We start from the raw sequence: 18,429 nt of genomic DNA on the forward strand, positions 1-18,429 counted from the left end.
AAGTCGTAGGTGAGAACTTTTTCTACGGTTTGTTGGAAACCGATTTTCGATAGCCGGTTTGGAGATGGACAAATATGTCTTAAAATGAATTACCATAGAACTTCATACCATTAGAAATACAAAAGAACTATTTTGGTGCACCTTAACCGGACAACAATGACACAATCCTGCCGAGGGCAGTAGGTAGAAAGGGCGAATGACGATGGTGATGGTCACACTCGTCTTCGAGACAAAACTGTGATAGCCAAAAATCAGCTGATCTCAAAACATAAAGGTTGATGTTGCTACGATAACCTTAAATTCAGTCAAGGTTAACGGATTGTCCATGTTAATAATAGTCCGTCCATTATCTATTAACCTTGAAATTCAGCAGCAACCAGTAATTATTATCAGTTTTCCGTCCAAAACTTTTGTTTTCATTTATTCATGCCGAACGTTGTGACAATTAGCAGTGAGATTGCATTAGCCGACTCAAACTAAAAAAAAATTGGTAATAAAAAAATTGCATTGTATCGTAGAAATTGTAAGGCTCTTGGGGACTTTAAGTATGTTAATCAGCGAGGTACGGAGGTATCTTAATAAATTGGTCTAGGCAACACCACCACTCCAGTGCACGTTTATAAATAATTATACTATAGACACGGAAACAATGACAAACTGCAGCTGATCGGGGATCAATTGCACAGCAGACACTGCAATCGTCACTCGTCGTCTTGCTGTTTCAGTAATTATGTGACACTGCATTCGACGCATCGTACAATGAAGTGCATTGTTTTTTTTATTGTCTCTTGATTATACTGTTATTATTATTATTATTATTGCAACGCTTCTTCGGGTAGGTCAGACTGGGAACACGAAACAGCCGCGAAGGCCGTAACGATCATAGCTAGTATATTAGATGGATGGGCTTAAATCGTTTTGTTTGTTTTTTTAAATATATTTTTTTTAGTAGTTAACACATCGTTAATTCGATAACATAATATTGTAATTAGTCGTTCGACGACACGTTGGCCACGCTGTACAACTATTGTCGATGACCATACCATATTAATGATGCCTATACCTCTAGTTTAGAAATTACAACGACTCGTTAGGTTTTCGATAACAAACTCTTTCGAAATCGTCCTCTGGTTCTTTGACCCCCGTCGACATGTTTATTTGTCCGGCTGTGTTTATCGCCACATAACGTTTGGTCAATGGCAAAATATTATCACTAGCCCGCGAGGGCCAAAAAGCAAATACGCATGGGATCACTCTGTGTTGTCCAAAAAAAAAAAAACACTGTATAACAATATGATTTTAGTAATAATTAGGATTGTTTAATACTGCACGGTGCAGTAATGTTTTCTCTGAACTGACACTGTTGTAGCTAGAAGAGTTTCAAATAAAAACCAGTTTTGGATCAACACTTCTCCAGTTATTAGCATTCAAAAGGTGTGTATAGACTGTAATGGAGGACAATATGTGGACCAACTTATGATAGCGAAAATGCAACTCGGAGAAGAAAATTTAACAAATAACTGCAAGACGAATTGGGAATTGCTTTAGTCATTAGCTTCATAAGAGAACAAAGGATTCCTAATGGCTAGTGCACGTGATGCGGAGAAGTGGGGATGATATAAGTAGAGCAGTCCTAAGTTGGAAACCGACGGGAAAAAGACCTCGAGGAAGGCCCAGGATAAGACGGCTGGACGTTGTGGAAGAAGACCTTGATAAATTGGGAGTACAGGAATGGAGAGGGAATTAGTGCAGGATCGAGAGAAATGGAACCTTTTTTTTTTTTATAAATTTCACTGTAACACGGTTAACATTGAATTATGCGCTGCAAACATTATAATCGGTCACCCGTACGTCTGTTGAATAGCGTGATGTTCCAATAATGTAGGGTGGACCGTTTGTGTGTTAAATTTATCGTGAAAAAAAATAATAAAAACGTTTGGTCCTTATTATTATATTAACCGGTCTGCGTCCCTCTTTGTCGCGAATGCTTTTGAAAAACATTATCGCGTTCAAATTAATTATAATCGTGACGGCCCCTCGAGACTCTCGGAAAAGCCTTTCGGTTTCTGTTTATTAATTTATAATAATTGAAAATTATTTCGGTTTAAGCTTAAGTACAACCGACACCACCGACGACCTGTTGAGCGAGTCGATCCGCCCGAACATAATATTATTATCCATCAAAGCGAGCGCGCGTAAAACGTTTTATTACACAAAATTAGATTATTGCTGCAAAACAGCAGACTTAAACGAATTATATAAACCGATTTACCGTCTACAAGTTGTCGACAATGTATTTAATGTTTTATTATTGTTATTATTATTACTACCTACGTCCGTCGGAATTGTTTATCCCGTTTTGGAAAACGTTCAAATCTCAATAATTAGATTACCGCCTTTGAAAGCTTCACGTCGCTTGTCATAAAGCTTTAACCCTTTCAATTTAGGGAATATGCTACATTCTTGATTTACAAAGCATGTTGTGAATAGGAAAAATAAAATGCCACACACTACTAATACAAGAGAAGATAGATATTATTGTTTTAGCTTTAATATTATAAGATATTATACAAGTAGATCGGATTTCATACTCACGTGGTATAATGATTTGTATTCGAAGGCTGTTTTTTAACTAACTATAACGTATAGAAAGTACAGCGAAGAGTTTCAGAACTTTATCTCATATAGTTCAATCACTACATAGTCATTGTCTAAGATTTTTGAGAAAGTTGTATATGTCAAAGCCCCAGATTTAGATTTACAAACGGTCTAATTAACAGTTAACAACCAGTTCACCCTAAAGCTACACCCTTAACGCGAAATAAACAAACTTTTTCTGCCCACAACATCTACTATCTCCTTTAGATAAAAATTCATTGTTGAGGCAAAAATGTGTTTAAAATTTTAATTTACTTTATTTTCTGTTAGATTGGGTCAGGTTAGTTGCCTTTGTGACTAATAAGCAATACCGTATCAACAATAGTATAACGAAATTGTTTTTCGGACACTTGTTGACTGTCAGTGTAATTTTCCTAATTTTTTTAGGGTTTTCTTTAATAAAAAAAAAAATTAGACTACAGATTTTTGAGAAAATGTTAAAGCCCTACTCTAGATCTTAGACCTTATCCTAGGTCTAATTTTCAGACATCAAATGTACTCTTAATACTCTTTTGGACGCTAATGTATCTATGACTTATTAAAGCAAAATGCTAAAAATCCTGCACGGAGGGGTCGAGACAGTGTCCACAGAGTTTTTTCCCGAAATAAAGCATAGAACATATAATCATAAAATCAATACATCCGTATCGAAACTAATAAACAATTAAAATAATAACACACGACTATTATTGTTATTGTAGTCTATCGAATCGCGTGTACACCGGTTAAACGTAAAAATAATAAAACGAACAACGACTTGTTGACATGAAATAAATCTAATAGATCCCACTGGGATTACGGCGGTCGACTATAAAAGGGCGAGTGCAATAATTGTAAACATAATGGACACAAAGCGATGCAATGGTTTTTTTTTTTTTTAAATGAAGTTAATACAAAAATAACTAACAACAAAGATATATATACATTTATATATTTGTTTTTTGAGCGCATTTTTTTTTAGAAATTTACTTTTTCTTATTTCGTTACATTAGTAATGAAAAATTGTTTATTTTTTTTCCAACCAAAGTACTGTTTGGCCCATTTAAGTTTACCGGTTTAACGATACCGGTACACCTATACGAATAATTCATATTATGGGTATGTATTATTATTATTATCATGATCAACATAATACTGTCAAAAACGACCAGGGCCATTGTGTATGCTATATTATAATATTATCTTTTCGAAAACTGGTTTTTGTCGCGGCCGTGAGTGTGTTTAATATTATATACATTACAATATACACCCCGAACGATCCGGGTCCGTTCGGGTGTTAGGAGGAGATGCACATTATCATATTTTAATAGCGACCATGGGTTAGGTTTACGGCAGTCGAACCAGCATGATATTATTATAACGGCTGCTGTACTTTCGTAGGAAAAACCTATTATGTGGCGGTGCCAGTATAAACGGATTAGGAAACCCGTTACCCGTTGTACAAGGATTTTTTTTATCGGAGTCGATTAACGCGACAAAGATGAATAATAACCGTCGTTTGTATATTTAAGTACGGGACTTGCCGAAAGTCCGGTCGGCTCCGATTAATACTGTATTAATTAATGATTTATTCAAATACTTTTTTTCAACTGCGGAATAGATAGATGAGATATTTTCAAGAGCTTGTTATGAATAGAAAAAAACCACAAAATGCTACAAAATGTTGTAGGGAATATGCTTTAGACATCTCTATGTGTCATTGTCCATCGATAGACAAACCAAAAAAGTATTAAAAATTCCTACCCTCTGAATTGATGGAAACTTTTTCGAGCATCACAACTCTTCAAAAGTTTTTGCCGTCATTACCGCTGCCTTCCACTCTTCTCTATCGTGCACTCTTTCCTGACAATTGGTATCCCAAACTTCTCCAGATCCTACTTTACTTCATCAACCCATGGCTTATTTGGATGTCCTCTTGGCCTCTTCCCAATTGATTACCACTCGACCGCCACTTTTAGGTTAGTTGAGTTTGGGCTACTCATCCTTGTAATTCCTGTCATCTCTCGGATCTCTTAGGGTTGATCTAATTTTTGCACTGTCGGTTCTTTGGTTCTAGCAGAAAATAGTTTAGACTTGAGGTGTTTAGTAAATGATGCCTTTTCAGTCCTGATAACACGGTCTGTCAATTCGACGGACCAGTCATTATTATCACTCATAATTGCACCTAAGTGTGTAAATTAGTAAACTTTTTTTAAATGCGCGTCTTCGAATTACTACATTGTCGTTATGCGGTTGTTCACAGTTAGCTCCTGTGGCTTTTGCTTCATTGATGAGAAAGCCAATTACATTCAAGTCATCTGCAAAACCTAATGTACCTCTACTAATGTTGTTCGTTCCAATATCGATACCATAGCTGGACACTCTCTGCACACTAACGGCTTTCTCTAGCGCAATGTTAAACGGCAGCGATGAGAGGTCGTCGCCTTGATTTAGCCCCGTTGAGCGTTAAACGGATTACTTTGTACATTTTATCGTCTGCGGATTAGCGTGGGAGTGTTGTTTATTAGAAAACGATTTTATCGCTTTTAGCAATAACAATATCCGCCATCTCACCGACCCGGCTTTGTTGTAGCTGCTTTGGGCTGGTAGGTATTTTTTATTTCACCGACGGGTCGTCGAGATTCGTATGGGGGCTGGGAGAGAGAGTGTTTATGCTGTGAATAGAGACAGAGCGAGAGAGTGTGAGAGGGTGGAATGGAAAAAAACGCCTAAAAACCCTCGTGGACGTTTTAGATTTGCCGTCTTGGTTTAAGTGCAAAACTAGGTTCGTCGGCGATCAAACCCTGCGGCCCACGGCGACGGTTACTCCCAGAGGGTTTAACCGCGGCCGCTCACACACTCGACGGGTGGATTAGTCGGGTCGGAGTTACGGTTATCGTGCAAGCTTTGGATCTCCTGTACACTGCGCGTGTACAATGTCTACACACAACACACACCGTATTCCCAGCATTCATTGACCGTACTCAATGCCCGGGCTCAAGTGACGGCAAACGTTTATTTGTGTACCGACGTTCAACGCACAGATTGAGAGACACAAAGACGGAGAGAGAAAGAGAATTGTGGTATCTTAAAAAAAAATAAAATTTGGGTCGGGACATAGTGAGGACGGCCAGATCACCCGGGTCCATATCAGTTGACAGTTCATCGAAACAACACCACTTCCCACGAACATGTATTGAGCACAAACACCATTGAGGCTCATTACCGAGTTAGCACATAATTACTGCTTCCATCTATCCCGTGCTACTGTTTCTCCATCCTGTAAATCAATAAGTCATCTATGTTTTAGATTAAATTGTCCGCAAAAGAAATACACTGGTAAATTACAATTTTTAGAATCTACCATAAATTCAATTCGATTCATTGATATCCGCAAGCTCTCTCCGAATCGACTCCATCTAAATCTCTAATCTACAATAACCCCAACTTCCCCCCAATTGTTACTGATCGCTTATCGTCGTCTGTCTCTTGTACTTCTATCACTAATCCTTTATCAGCTGTCTTTTATCAACATCCGTACTCAGCTCTATTTTATCACTACCGGCAAGATAAGGTTAGGTTAGGTTAGGCCATAAGACATATTCACGTCGAAAAGTTTCTACCCTTTCTGGGAAAAGGTGAGGGGGAGAAATGACTAGTACATTATGTACGGTTATGTACCGGCACTGAACACGAAAATATAGACTGGTTGAGAGAGAGAGAGAGAGAGATACTTAAAGACTTCTACAAGTAGAAGTCTTAAAAGTAATAATAATAATAATAACAATAATATTTAACGGTCGTCGGTGGAGATCGTTTACCTACCTACACGGGTTACCCAGACTTTTTTTAACGTATACCTGCAATCCGGTGTAGGATATTGTTATTGTGTTCCCAAGTAAAGTCGATGCCTGCTTTCCTGCCTGCCGGAAACCCTATAAAATAACTTTTATAAGGCCGCCCGCGCACTTGCATAATATTGAATAAGTCGTGCAGGGACCCCGTTCAATAAAAATAACACTAGGCATATCCGAAACGGTGAGTTTGTAGCCTGTGCCGGGAAAATTTTGAAAAATGCACCGAAATTGTATTTAAAAGAAGATAAAGGACATAAAGTTGAAGACAACTTAGGACGGGAGGGTAAGTGGAGTGTAGTATAGTTTTTATCTAAATCCACATTACTCTATTGTACTCCACCTGAAATTTTAAAAATTAAATAACTTAAAAAATAAGGTTGAAAACTAGTTATTTTCTAGTCAAAGTTTTCAGAAAATGATTCTTTATTTTAAAAGTTAATAAAATATAATATGAGTTACCGTTTAGACTTTAAACGTGGAAACAAAAAACAAAAAGATACAAATTTTAATATTGTTAAATAGCATAGACAAATAAGTTTTTTTTTTAAATGATAAAATTTAATTTAACGTGATCTAATCTAACCTAACCGGAATAATTGTTCTAAAGTTGTGTATCCTTAAAGATTGGTACACAGTCAAAATAAGGGTTAAAACTTAAACGTCGATAGAGCTCTTGAAAAATATGAAATTTTAGTATTGTCTAATATTATAAAATAACATCTTAAACTAAATAAAGTCTCCAATATGAAAAACTACAAACTTGCAATTATTTCTGAGAGATGTTTAACAGCAGAATCCTAACACTGTTAAACCACTAACACCTACATCATTGATTTTTGTGTACATGATATTTTGATATCTTTGATAATTTGGCGGGAAATATTAGAGATGAAGAGAAAAAAATATATATATTTAACCTCTCTGATATTTAATCAATAAAATCAGTTAAACTATCATTTGACATATTTGTATCAAAATACAATGACAATTTCAAAATATAATTTCCTACTTTGTTTTCATAATTTAAGTTTAAAAAAAATGTATTTAAATGTAATTAAACCCGAGATGGATACATCGAAACTCCTTAACTGTTTACTTTAACTAGATTAGTACAATGGTTCTTATTCGTACAAATAAATAAATGTAGGAATAAGATAATAATATTTTTGTTATTTATGTGTATGCCGCCCCTCTCATACAGTTTATAAATCCATCCATGAGTATAATTATCTGTTATTATTTATAACTATATAATACTATATTATCACACTTGATAACATGCTGTTGCATAAAACTTCAGTGCATTGAGAAGTTTCCACATTTTACTTACAAGCAATCCATACCTTTTTTACATGTTAAAGCTCTTGTTCAGCAAGTATCATGAGCGTAAAAAAATTAAAAATAATTATTTTGGTCTTAAATAATCCTAAAAAAACTGATTGTCCGAATGAAAATATAGATAGCATCTATTATATTTCTTTTTGTAAAAAATCTAGCTAATGACTCTACTTTTCTAACAAAATAAAACTAAATGTAATAAACATGTTGCGTTTCTGTTACAATGGACACAGAAGGGTTGAAATTTAAGCTATTTTATACTGATATTTATATAATTATATTTAAGTTTTCACTAATAGCTCTACTAAGTTTGATCTATGAATGATCTGCTAATGGTCAATTGCATTTGCCGGCTGTTGTCGACTGGAGTCGTCTGGTCGCCGTGACCCCATCTCAGTCCGTCTTGCTCAATTCGACCCCGGACAACCGCTTTATTTCGATGTAGGAAAAAAAACAAAAAATATAATACCTTCTCAATAACAAGTCGGAGAGATAAAAAAAAAACAGAAAACCACAACAACATTAAACTGGTCTCTCGGACAATTGGCTGTGATCTGTCTCGCGCAGTATTATACATATACCTATATATATATATATATTGTATAGGTGGCCCCCATTATTTTAATTTTTGTTTTTTCTACACGTGATTACAAAATATTACATCGTATTCGTATTTCGACGGCGTTTTTTTAAATTTTTATTTACAAGAACAACGACTGCGACAAACCGGATGAGAATTGGGTCACCAGACGTCCTATGCACGGTATATTATTTTGGTCCGGCGATATTTTTTATTACTAAACAAACGGTCCCGCAGACGTGGTCAGGTAGCAGGTAATAACTAATAATATTAATAATAATCGTAAGGATACACTCTCTCCGATATACTCTTTAACACTGCACTGGAGCTGACGGTAGCTCGAAGCATACATCTTCTTCTTCGCCTTGGCCTTAAGCTCCCAACTACATGGGGTCGGCCTCCCCAGTCCTACACATACATTGAGCTCGATCTTCTACCCCAGCTATCCTCGTATCTATTCGCTCTATTCGTCTATCCGTCGGTCTTCCTCTTGCTCTCTTTCCCACTACGTTCACCTTCAAACAACAACTCTCACTCTGCCTCTGCCTCGTCTTTCCTAATAACATGACCGAGCCACCTCAATCCCTGTTCTCTCTCGTTTTCCCTACAATTGATGCAACTCCTAGACTCCCCATTATGTATTCATTTCTCCAATTCTACGCTCCCTAGTCACTCCACTTGTCAATATAAAAACATCTTATCAATATAAAGGAATTATTGAATCAATAACAAGGGCAAAGACAATAGGATTTAAAATTAAATGACAACAAAACCAAATGTATGCGTATGACAAGAGAACAACTACAAATACATCAAGACAAGACATGTACAGGTCGGAGAGTATCCATTTCGGAAAGTCACAGCCTCCTTTTATTCGGCTTTAATAAGCAGGAGTTACTAAAGCGGACAGTTGACATCATGCCTATCTAAATTTTGTCATGGGGGCTTCTTCGATTCGGGTTAAACGTTTGCCGCCAACGAAATCATTGTCGACGACGTGGTGTAATGTACCTCTCTAAACAAATTCTCCAACCCTCGTGTTTGTGTTGGACCCATAGATAATACCGACAACGGGTCAGGTACGCCGGAATCGCAACGGGCAAGAGAAATCCCAAAGAAACGACCACCCCGGCCAGAACCTTAGGTACTACCTGGATGTGTTTTGAAAATATTTATGTTTTCGTCGTCACCAACTAACAAAACTGTAGGTCGAATTCAATTACATATTGTGCTGTTTGTAGATTACAAAAGCCTTTTGGACACATGAAAATACTGTGTAAACGATAACCAATTTCCAGCACAAAGAATACCTATAAAAATACACCAATCCATCTACAGCACATGTAAACATCTTAAAAAAATCTACAAAGCTCAAATAGGGCACGTTTAAAATTCCTTTTCCATCGCCTATTGTCCATCTGTTACATTGCTCCACCGTGGTGATGGGAATTTGCAATTGAACACAGATCTCACGGCATTCAATTAACACAACGATTCATATCCTTTGATGCTTCAAAACCCAAGTCGGAGGTGTGTTTCGCAACATTTTCTACCAAGAACCGAATCAAGTTAGGTCGTAGTGTATTCACAGCGAGCACTAGCAAGAGCACTATCAAGCTCGCACAACTACATCCTAATTTATAGCCAGCTAGCTCATTCAGCGGCTTTTAAAACGGTTAGGTTAGGTAAATCTGTTAAATTGGCACCTCTAAAAAAAAAAAGAGGAAATGTTTAGGATTTTTTGTTTTCGCCGAGTTTAGGGTTAAAACTTAAACGACAAAGACTACGGTGTCACCCGAGGTACATCCTTAGGGGTCGATTGCTGTTCTTGATTTATGTTAATTCGAATGCCGCTTCTGTTTAAAAGGGTTCTCGTGTTGGTGCTGGTGACATAGCTCTTACTAGTGCGGACCAAGCTCGGGATAATTTAAATCAAACCGCGCAAGCTGATCTGAGGTGTTTCCGCGAACGGATGGAATAAATCTCTTATCGCCAAACCTCAATAAATTTGCGTGTCCCAAGCCAAAGAACGGAATACCAGTACTAGTAGTGTGTACTGTATAATGATAATTGCATAATTTCAATCACCCTGTACACTGTTTTGGTCACGATTTCGATATTCTGCATTCGGAACGACCACAAAAACCAGTCTGATAATTATTGATATTAAAATTTGCATCTTTCCGTATGCATATTTAACATGAAGTCAACCATTACCTGAGTAAGTAAAACCGGTTGTCATTGCGATTGGACGTTTTAATTGATCGATTCCGCAGAAAGTCAGCCCGGTAAAGTGTGTAAATTATTAAGTATAAGTATAAGTAGTGTTTTTCCATAAATAAAATACATGTGTAAAAAATCAAACAGACGAGGCAAAGGATAATTACTAATAATATGCACACTAACCAAACGTTATTAGCACATCATTAAGGGATGCACTAAAACACAATGATTTCAAAGTACAATAAATCATATTATCATATTATCTTCCGACGGTTGAAATTCCAAAACGCAATTTTGGACGTTACTACACGGAATAGAACAATCATAATAATATGGCAATAAACCGTACAATGTATTCTCTCTCTCTCTCTCTCTAAATAGCGTTATGCAAATTTCCCCTGTTGGCGGCTACAAAGAAGTTTATTGTTGCGGATAGGTTTTATTACTTTATTGGCCGCGTATGACAGTTAGTAGGTTCGCGCAAATAAATTAACAGCTATGCAATAAATTAGCATACCAGTCCACGAGCAGTATTCGTTTGCTCGCCAAGTCCATAAGTGTAAGATATGTATGTACAATGTATGTATATACGTTTTGTATCGTCATCGGAGACTTCTTGATCGGTTCCAAGTCTCTTCTCTTGAACCATATCGCTCATGTTTTCTTAATGTGCTGGTTTGGACCGTGCTAGGCTATGCTGTTTGAAATGAAGCAATTTAACCGGTACTACGTTTAAATAGATAGATAATTACGTTTTACTTCTTCTATACTTATTATACACACCGTGTAATGTTACTATTACGTACTAAGATGTTAAATTTTGATGAAATTATTAATGTGGGTAAAAATAAAATATTATCACTTAAAAAAAAATACAGTAGTAATTACGGCAAACAACTACTTAAATTAAAATTATTTAACACATGTTTCATACAAAATACAAGTGACAAGAGATTAGGGATAAGTGATTAGATATTGGAGATCAGAGACAAAATACAAGTGCTAAGAGATAGATGATAAGAAGTAAAAGATAAGTGATCAGAGATAACATTTCCATGATTTTTTGTGTATAATCAAATAGTATTTATTTTATTCGAGTACGTTACAGTTAAACTTATGAAAAACGTTGTAGGTATACAAATTGCAAAAAAAAATGAATAGTTTATAATTTGTTCAATCAAAACAAAATAATGTGTAAACGCATAATAGATAATTATTGATCGTTGATGAAACAACGTTAAACCTATTTTAGTATATATATATATATATATATATATATATATATTACTATCAGCGACTGTTGTGTAACGACTGGAATACATGAATCAATTAAGAACCAAAACTAGTGTTAACCAATAGGTAGTATAGTAATAATTGGCGGTTTCTATGTTAACAGGTTGCTTTGTACAACAACAACAACAACAACAAAAAATTACGGTTGCAGGCTCGCAATAAAATAATATCTTCTAAAAGTATATTCACAAACAAAGTATAGTATATAATATTAATATTAATTTTTACACAGTCCGGTGGCGGTTTAAATGAAAATAAAACCGCCTCAGCGGTCGCCGTTTCTCCTTGAAGGAAATAAAAAAAAACTCGGTCGTCTCGGCGTCGGCGGCCGTGGCGATGATGACGATAATAATAATAATTATTATTGTAAGAGCCACCGGAATCGAAGACGGCTGCTGCTGTTGCTGCTGCGGCAAGACAAAGCCTCTTCTCTTCCACCGCGCCGCCACCGTCTTGGCACTACGCTATGCTGATACCGGCGTTCAACCGCCTCTGCCACCGCCGGTTGAGTCCAATTAACCGACCCTTTGATTACCGCTTGCACACCCGTCCGTCCGTCTGTCTGTCAGTCTGTCTGTGTGTATAATATATTATGCATAAGTACGTTACGTGCAGCAGCTGTTGGTCGTCCACAAAAAGTGCGTTTGCAAGTGAGCGAGAGTCGGTTAGAGTGGACAATAAAAATATAGTGTGATAAAAACCTAGTTATCAACTCCACTCCACTGAATAACCCATCGAGTCGTAGATATGTTATCTCTTAGCACTTGTATTTTGTCACTCATCTCTAACCTCTTATCGTCTATCTTTTACTTCTTGTCATTTATCCCTTAGCACTTGTATTTTGTCACTGATCACTTATCTCTTATCACTAATCTCTGATCACCCATCTTTTACTTCTTATCATCTATCTCTTAGCACTTGTATTTTGTCTCTGATCTCTAATCTCTTATCACTAATCTCTGATCACCCATCTTTTACTTCTTATCATCTATCTCTTAGCACTTGTATTTTGTCACTCATCTCTAATATCTGATCACTTATTTTGTTTATTTGTTTATCATAAAGATGATACGCCCACAGGGCAAACAGTACAGACAATTGTGAATAACATAATATAGAATAAGTTTGTAAATATTAATTTCGAGTAAAATAGTGAATAGTAAAAACAACTTGGAAATGAAAATATAAGTACATGAGTGAACAATAAAGTAAGAAACGTGAGTAGGTAAATAATGAACGCATTAGTACACAATATTAAGAAATAAAAACATTACAACACGTGGACCGTAGCTGATGAATCATGAAAGAAATCAAAGGTACAATTTTATTGAATAAGTTTAAGCATGCGATTTACCGGTGAGTTGCTACTATAATTTTGTGCATGGATATGTATGTAAAACTTAGGAGAGGAACGAAGCAATACTTGTGGAACATTTATAGGTATTAATTACAGCATTTCCGGACAGTCAATTCTATTATTGAGTAAATTATACATCCAGTAAACATCCAGACATTTTCTTCTGCATAAAAAAGAATGTATATTTAGATTATTAAGCAATTTATCATTTTTGATTTCGTTATTATTTATCTGCATAAAGTACCTCTCACCCGTGATAACAACCGAAAAAAATCAAAATAACTGCCGTTAATATAACAATAAACTTTTGGCGGTTTTTTTTACATGATTATCTTTACAACATATTGACAAATATTTTTATTTTTTTTTTTCCTTCACTTTCGTTGGAAAAGCTGCTGGATTTTGTTATCGAATAATCCAAGTAAAATTAACATATCAGTGTACCCGTGGTTGATGTTGATGTAGGTTAGTGAACGTGGCCTCGAATTGTTATCTTCAGAAATATTTACTACTACTATATTATTAATTATACTTCACTGTGTACTTATAAACTTGTTTATGATGGTACTTTACGACGACATATGGTTTATCTCGACACTTGACGAAGAAGGGTTATAATATTTGCAATATCTTTGTATATTTCAATCAGGATATTGTACCGTGGTTATCAAAAAGTAATAAATTATGATAACATCGATTTGGAAAAAAAAAATGTACTTTTCAGCAACTTTATTTTTTAATTTTGTAAGAAATACAACAAAAGGAAGAGTTTCGATAAGTCATGTACCGTTTTTATGTGTTTTCAACGAGTATCTTCTGTAACAATGTATTGCCAATACATGTGTATATGCATCACCTATATGATACACTATGCTTTATAAGCATTGTCGAATGACAAAGTATAAGACTTGTTATGGTTTGGAAATGATAAAATAAAATAAATAGAAAATCAAATGTATTTCAACATGTCGCTAAATAATATTAGAGGTGTGAGTTTCCGACAGATACTGTATTTTTGCCCGTCCCACGTAAGAAGGGCATCGCATCCGGCCGGCTATCGCGGACGTCTAGGCCCCCCCGTCTAGGCACTCGGTCGTCGGATTTCATCCGCGGGGGCCTCCAAACGGGTCGACCGTACACACACACACACACACACACAAACGACCCAACGACGGCGCAAATCACGCACGCACGCACGGCCGACCGCGGCACGCACACGCACACCCGACGCGACGGTGCGCGGCACATAATAATAATAATAATAATAACGATAACGATAATAATAATAATAATAATAATATATTATGTGTGTGTTCGCGCGCGACTATAATGGGACGACGACGACTACGGTGGCGGCGGCGGCTGCGGCTGCGGCGCGGCGGCTACGAGGTCTAATGCGGAGGCCGCGGGTCACGGGTATAATATAATATTGTGTGTGTGTGTGTTTTTTTTCCTGCCTCGTTCCCCGCCTTTACCGTATATTATTATTATACCTACGGGGTTGTATGTATGTATGTATTATTGTTACTATAACGTCGTGTATAGTGGCGTCCCGTAGGCGTTGGATACGCGGCGGCAGTTTATACGATATTATTATTATTATTATTATACTCAACGGCAACAGTGTCGCGCGGCGGTTATCCGGCGCGTTTTGTCGGCGAATACGGTATAATAACGACATATATATATATATATATATATATATATATATATTATTGTGCCCATCGAAGGGGTGGGCCAAGGATGATGTTCGGCCGACCGTTAATTTGGAGGGGCGGCAGAGTGGGTTTAAGGGGTGGTGGGGTGGTGGTTCGCGGTTCGGCGGCTCTGTCCCGCCTGTGTGCCGGTCAAGAGACGTCACCCGCCGGTAACACAACACCGCGGCCACCGCCGCCGCCGCCGCCGACACCATTGTTCATCCTGTCGGGCCGCCGCCGGCGGATGTTAAAAACGAACGGGTAGCGGCCGCGGCGGGTGTAGAGGACGCGCGGCGGCGTGGCAATGACGACGAATATGACGGTCGAACGACCCTCGCGCGCGCTAGTCACGCCACGGTTCCCCAATACGTTTCAACACACACATGTCGTATATATATATATATAGTAAAAACGTACTCGTGTGTGTGTATATAGAGATATTGTGTGTACGTATAATAATAATATAATAATACCGCGTCGACCGCGTGTGTGTGCGCGATGCACGCACGCACATACGACTTGGCCGTGACCACCGCCGCCGCCGCCGGTCGTTTGGCCGCCGACCCGCTCCGCCCGTCCATCGACGCAACCGCCGCAGCCGCCGACGATCGGTGTTGTTTTACTTTTATTTTTTTTTTTTTTTGCCGTTGGCCGCCGCCGCCGAGAGTAACAACGATAATAACGCTAAAATAAAAAAATAATAAACCGCGGCGGCGGCACGACGCGACGCGACGGGCGGGTACAAAGATAACGATGATGATAATATTATATTATAATATTATATTATGTTAAGCTAAAATTGTTTAAACTGCGGTAAAATAATATTATTATTATTATTATCGAAAACGTTGGTACGGGATGTAAAAAAAAAAAAAAATGAAAATAAAATAATATACCTAACCTTGAGAGTTGAAGGGGAAAAAAAATACAGCCGCCGACGTCGCGGTTTTTTTTCCATTTATTCTCCGTCTTTCCCGAAAGAACACACCGGCACGACAGCGGTTTGGCTTCGCCGACGACGACGGTGTTCTTTTTTTACAATTTATTTTATATAATATTTTTATTTTGTGTTTTTTTTTTCGCCTCCGTCCTCCACTCCACTCCATCCTCCTTGTCGTCCCTCCGGCGGCGGCGGCTGCTGCGACGACCGTGCGTGGCCGGACGGCCGCTGTTGTATTTTGTTTGATTGATAACGCGGACGCCGCCGCCGCCGAGCCGCCGCACAAAAAAAAACAAAACTCGGCCAAGTGCAAAATTTTGAAATTTTCAAAAATGTATTATTAGCTCTACACAAACTGCAAACATGTACTACTTACAAATGGGATCTACAAATTACAAGTTATTATGTTTTATTTACAATGTATTTAGAGCAGGTATTTTAGAGTTGAACTCCCTGTAAGTGTTTTTTTTCAAGTCTAAATGATTTCTCGTTATGTATTTTTTGTTTTCCAAAAACCACTTTTCTGTACTAAGTGTGATTTGAACTTATGCATTTATTATAAACCAAATTGATTGAACAACTCGACAAACTCCAAGTGTCCAAAACTTTATGAAATATATCTAATAAATACGGCTTAACTTTTAATGAACTTAAAAATGAAATATAACCATCAAAAACCCACGAAGGGTTCAAAACTTTTTCTTTATTCTTCTACAAAAATCTGAATTCAAACTTTTTAAACGAGGAACTCCTCCCCTCCCAAAAAATAAATAAGGGGAAATTACACGTTGACCGTAGTAAATTTCACGGTTTGCCTGTCAACAGTCAACAAGTATCTGATAAAAAAAAAATAATAAAACATTTCCATTGTATTTCCGATTACAGTGCAAGGAGGATAACAATGGCAATAAATTATTATAACGGTCAACCCTATATACGTTAACCGTATCCACCCTAATGTTAAAAATATAATTTCGAACGCACTATTACATTAATGACAACATTATTTTCAGATACCTGTTGAATGATGTCGATTCATTCGCATACAGTAAAAACCTAGAAATTTACTTCGGCCACAGTGTAATTTACCCCTTTTTATGGTAGAAGAGAGGGGATGGTCTTTAATAAAAAAAAAAGAGTTAGGCTACAGATTTTCCACGTATGTTTTATTTGTAATGCCAAAGCAAACGTTATTGTCTTATTTGGAATTAATAGTTATTAATTTCTCGGTATTGATAAGAAATAGCTGATAAGTGATAACGGATGTTGACAAGAGACAGAAGATAATTTGATCAGTGATAAGAGATTAGGGAATAGCGTAGGTATAATAAACAAGATTGCTAACTAGTAAGATAAGAATGGAAATCGCAGTCGACAATTTTTTGTGGGATTTATGTGTGTATGAAATAATATGCGAAAATATGTATATATTATATATCTGTGATTCTGTGCTATCAGCTTAAATTTTAATTGTTATAAGCAGTGATAGCAGTAGTAAAAACATGTGATAAGGTTTTAATTCCCACAAAGACGGCGGAAAACGGTAACTTCAATTATCTGTATTGGCGGGGCATGTACACTTGGCAAACAAGTTATCTAGTTATATAATATTATATTTGTGGTGAAAAGTGACATCCGATAATTACGGCTCTTGGAGCAAAGCTGATAATGGAGCCTGATAGGAGATAAGAGTGATAAGAGTCTGGTTGAAGATAAGAGACCGCCGTTATTGGCTGCCAATAATAAGGAATTATTGATAATAAATGATAAGATGCAGCTATCGTAAATTAGTGAAATTTAATGCATTTTTTTTATGTTTTAACCTAATACATTATCCGTAAAAATTCATCACATCATAATAATGTTGTAAAATCGAATATTGTACGTTTACACCAATCAGTGTACTTGTGACGGATTAACGCTATAAAAAAAAAATGTTATAACGCTGTACAAATTTGATCCTACGTCAATTTAAATTACAGGTAAAATACATAATGATCAATCATATTGTGGGATCATAACAGACTCGTGTTGCTGTGTATTTCCGGGTGTGCTTAGGGCAATTTCAATCTATGAGTGCACACAAGTCAATACTCAACTAGCTTACCGTTGTAGCCAGTGTGAAAAAGTAAAACTAAACACAAGTCGTTAATTGAGAAAACGAAAAATCAACAAATCTAGTTGGAAATGAACATTTTTATTTTTATCATATTTTTTACATTATCCAAAATCACTTAACTGTTTCGTGACATTTTTATAAAAAAAATAATAGTTTAAACACATTTGTATTGCTTTGAAAAGTTCTGCAAGTCGACTGGGTACGACTGAAACGATTCAATAACTTGTACCGTACTCCAACTCGGTCTACAATAATTAACGGGGAAATAAATAAATATCAAAACAAATTAATTCTTAAGGAGCAAAAGCTAGGCAATTCACATGCATACCGGTGTGTGTGTAGCAATAATTAATTATATATAAAATTAAAAAAATGACGTTCTTTTATC

This window comes from Adelges cooleyi, unplaced genomic scaffold (assembly GCF_023614345.1).
Source record: "Adelges cooleyi isolate 19-005CV unplaced genomic scaffold, UGA_ACOO_1.1 ACOO_flye_CR_arks_rails_tigmint_CR_PRNA_25, whole genome shotgun sequence".
Lineage (NCBI taxonomy): Eukaryota > Metazoa > Arthropoda > Insecta > Hemiptera > Adelgidae > Adelges > Adelges cooleyi.